The sequence below is a fragment of the Penaeus vannamei genome, chromosome 17 (genome assembly GCF_042767895.1).
Source record: "Penaeus vannamei isolate JL-2024 chromosome 17, ASM4276789v1, whole genome shotgun sequence".
NCBI classification, from domain to species: Eukaryota; Metazoa; Arthropoda; class Malacostraca; order Decapoda; family Penaeidae; genus Penaeus; species Penaeus vannamei.
Window position 1 is genome coordinate 23,966,089 of NC_091565.1, and position 5,000 is coordinate 23,971,088.

Below are 5,000 nucleotides of genomic sequence, written 5' to 3' on the forward strand. Positions count from 1 at the left end.
AGGGATCTTGGAAGCTGGGGCTTTTGAAAACATTTCATCAATTCCCCCACTCTATGCATAGGCTAGTATGGGTATATACTTTTAGTTAGTCAAGACTAATGCTTTAAATACTCCAAAGAAGTCTTTTTCATTCAAAATCAATATGTGATGTCAAAATGCCAGAGTAATAACCATGAAACTAAATAAGACCCAAGATGATGCAAAACAATTAGGTCCCTACAAGTTGGGCCCAAAAATGTGACTAAACCTATAAATGATGTCTCAATGTCCTGTGGAAGGACAAAATACAGAAAATGTCTCAATTTAGAAATGGATAAGTTGGTTTACTATGAACAATACATTCAGTAAACGTTACTGCAGGAAGTGAGAACAGTCTCAGGGAGCAATGGGCGCAATAGTCTCTATTTCATTAACTAGTCCTTACCCCTCATGGGGACCCAAAGGGGTGAACCATTTCTCTTCATCACAAACTTCTCAGCTTACCATGGCCAGTAATGATTTATATCTTTGTTAGAGGCATTGAGAATTGCCTCTTTATCAACATGCTTCAATCCCTTGCCCGTTGTTGTCGTGGAGGGGGGGGGGCTGAGGAGACGGGGACTGCGGCCCAATGTAGGGTATCACTCGTAGCTTGGCCCTCAACCCCCAGCTCAACTTTGCATGGTCTTTTCTCTACCTCCCCCCCCAATTCCTTGCCCGTTGTTGTCGCAGGGATCTCCCCTGCCTAGGGCCTCAGCCCTCGACTCAACTAATTTTGCATGGTCTTTATCCCCTCTAGCTTTTGTTTCCATCCCTTCTCCATCCCCTTCTACTATCTCCTTCCTAAGGTGTGAGAGCCGTGCTGAGAGGATGAAAGGCTGACCTTGTGCCAGTCCTGAACAGCCTGCAGGAACTATGGGCAAGGTACTCCCGACTAATCTTGCCCTTACCTTTCACTAGCGATGGAGGTGGACCAGTTGATGCCTTTTATATAATCCAGGTTCCCCATGACCAGTAATGAAAATGTAATCCCTTTATTAGAGGCAATGAGGCTAGCCCCTTTATCAAATAGCCCCAACCAGGCTCTCCATTACCCACCCAAGCAGAGAATCAATCTCCAGAAGGCATTCCTACCCACCCAACTTCCTCAAATTCATCAACTCTACCCCCTCAACTTTCATCAAGCAACCAATCCTCCCTTATTACTACCTTGCTGCCTTATTCTCCATCATTCCGTAATACTCCCTCTTCAACACGTCCCCGACCATCCACCACCAATGGGACCAATTTTTCGTGATCCCTTCTACAGCTCCTTACTCAGGCAACACTCTTCTCTTTCAACAATGCCTCCAAAAACAAGTAGGTAGAGTCCCTTTCTATATCAGACGCGATCGCTCCCGTCTTGTAACAGTCAGATCAGAAACTGATTCTATAGCACTATCAAATTTAACTGATCATTCTGGCAACCCCATTCCTGCAGAACCTCATCCAACCCTTAATACCTGTACCGGAACTGTCTCTCTCTCCCCAGCAAACTGCCCAGTCGATACCAAAGATTGGTCAGACTGTGGAGAAGACTTATTAGGATGCCTCAAAGACCAAAATGTGAAATCAGTACATTGCTACACCATTCCTCCTAAAGGTCAACGAAAGAATCCGACCAACATTGCCAAAATTACCTTCCGTACATATGACCTTCCCTTACGTATCTACATCGGTGGACAATCCCTCCCTGTTTGACCATACCAACCCCCTCCCCATCAATGTCAAAACTGTTGGCGCTTTGGGCATCCTGCCAAATATTGCCGTTCCATAGACCGATGCCCCATATGTGCCCAACCTGGTCATAATCAATGAAACTGCTCAGCACAAACACGAACATGTGTTAACTGCAGCGGCCCCCATAATGTATTTTATAGAGGCTGTCCCACTTGCAAGTTTTAATCTGAGGTAGCAACTCTCAAATACAAAAATGGTCTCACTTTACGTGAAGCCAGACAGGAAGCATGTCAACAAGGTTTCTCTCATACTCCATACTCTAGTAACATCGTTCGCTCAGCCCCTCCTCCACCCCAAGGTCCCCATTTCCACTTCTACATTCTACCTCCCTCAGACCAATTCCTTTGCTACTCTAAACCCAGACACCCCAATCTCAACAGCCCCAACAACACCCCCTCTCCCTCCCTGCACTACCCGCAGTAGACAGACTAAACGTTCTAACCCTTCTTCCCCTACAGCACAATCACCACCTACCTTTACCTTTATTCCTGAGACACTAGTCTCCTCTTCCCCCCCTCATAAGAAAACCTTTATCCCACAAAACTCCCCAACCAACTCCACTGCAGAGACAATTACTTCTCAACCAAACTCTCCAACCAATTCCACTGCAGAAACAATGGATGACATCCAAAGTTATATGCTTAAGACACAAGATCCCATAACTCATGCTCCTTCCACACTTGAAGTGGTTGCCGATATTCATACCCCTCCTACTAATATTCCCCCTACACCCCTTCCTCCTACTCCCTCTCAACACAACCTAACCTCCTCAATCCCGTCCACCACTGATATCCATCCTCCCAATACCCATCCTCCTGATATCCATCCCCCTCGTACACCCCTTCCTACTACTCCCTCTCACCACAACCTAACCCCTTCAATTCTGTCCACTACCGATATCCATCCTCCCAATACCCATCCTCCTGATATCCATCCCCCTCTTACTCAAAGCACCCCTACACCCCTTCCACCTAATCCCTCCCAAGACAACACATCCCCTTCAACTCCAACTATCCATCCTTCCGATATCCATCCTCCTACCAATACTCCCCCCACATGAACTCCCTCCCACCACCACCCACCCCCCTCCCTCCCAACTATCAGAACACTCTCCCTCCCTCCATCCTCTCTACCCTTTGCACCTCCTGCCGGATACACAGGAGAATCATTCATATCACAACAATGCCCTTCTCCAGATTCCCTACCTCCTAATATCCCTCCTTTACACCCCCTAGCTCCTTCCCCTTCAAATTCCCCAACACGTACTTGCGTTATCATTTGTAAATCAACTAAGAATTGCTCTCCTACATTGGAATATTCGCGGTTTCCGCTCTCATAGACCAGACCTACGTCATATCCTTGCTTCTTATAATCCATCTCTTATCTGCCTCCGAGACTTTCCTCACACACCCTCCTATTCCAATTCCCAATTACCATTTTATCTCTTCCCCACACTCCCTTTATGTCTCGTCTATACTTATCCATCATAAAACACCTTATGTCATACCTCCCATACAAACTTCTGCCCCGTGCACAGCTATTCGCATCTTTCTTCGCCGCTGGATCACAGTGATTTCAGTCTACTTCTACCTATCCCATCCCATTGACCTTGCTGCCTTTGAAACTCTAATTTCCCAACTCCAACCACCATTCCTCGTAGTTGGTGATTTCAACTGCCGCCACACTCTGTAGGGTGACTCTACCACCAACTCCCGAGGCCGATCTCTAGAACGCTTCCTCTTCACAAATAACCTAATTATTCTTAATTCAGATCGCCCCACACACTTTGGCATGCGCACACAATCCTTTTCATGCCTTGACTCCTCTCTATGCTCTCCTACTTTACATTTAGATTTCCATTGGTCAGTTCTAGACCACTTCCCCTATAGTGACCACTTCCCAATACTCCTTTCTCTTATTTCATATGTACCACTTCCTAATCCTCCACGCTGGTGCTTTGATAGAGCTGACTGGCATACTTTCACTTCACTGTCTACTATACCTATCCCTCCACCCCCCTTACCATCCATTTCAGATATGCTACATTGTTTTACAACTGCGATCCTAAGAGCTGCCTGTACAGCCATTCCTCGAACTTCAAGACCTTATACCTCTAAATGTGTTCCATGGTGGAATTCTGATTGCACCAAAGCGCTTCGCTTAAAACGAGCAGCCACGAACGGCTATTGCTACAAACAAGACACCCCTCATCAGCTATCAGCCCTTATTTCCTTTAAAAGAGCATCTGCCCATCTTTGCCGTACAATTAGAAACAACAAAACAAATAGCTGGCAAAATTATGTTTCCTCAATTACATCTACATCTATTTCAGCTGTTTGGCGACGGATCCATAAATTATCAGGCAAACATCCCCCCCATCCTGCACCCGTCCTCCATATTCGAGATATTCTCATCTCTGAGCCTGTCGAAATAGCTAATGAACTGGGCAACTATTTCAGCCAGGTCAGTAGTGGCTCTCACCTTTCCCCACACTTTTCTTCCATTAAAGCCATCAAGGAATGCACCCCTATTACCTTCACCCTATCCTCTGATGAGTCCTATAATGCTCCTTTTTCTTCTTCTGAACTCAACGCTGCATTACAGTCGTGCCACAACACTCATGAAGACCCTGATGGTATTCACTATCGTATGCTCCAACACCTCCCATCTTCCTCTCTATCCTTCCTTTTAACTATTTTCAACCACATATGGATGTCAGGAAATTTTCCTTCTCATTGGCGAGATGCTCATATCCTACCTTTCTTAAAACCCAATAAATCAGGTACCCTACCCCAAGATTACCGCCCCATAGCTCTAACTAGCTGCTTGTGCAAACTACTAGAACGAATGGTTAACTTCCGTTTAATGTGGTACCTTGAATCTCATAATCTCCTTTCCCCTTCCCAGTTTGGTTTCTGAATGAAGCCGAAGTACAGCAGACCCACTTGCCCATTTCGAGACATACATTACATCGGCATTTGCACGCCATGAATCCGTATTAGCCATATTCTTTGATCTAGAAAAAAACATGATACCACAAGGCGATATCATATCCTCCAACAATTGTCCTCCTTAGGTTTACGTGGAAACATGGGCGTTTTCATTAAATCCTTCCTTTCTAAAAGCATTTTCCAGGTCAAAATTGCCTCTTCCACGTCATCCTTTCCTCAATTCGAAGGCGTCCCACAAGGAAGTGTGCTTAGTACCACTTAATTCCTTCTTGCTGTAAATGACAGTCTCAG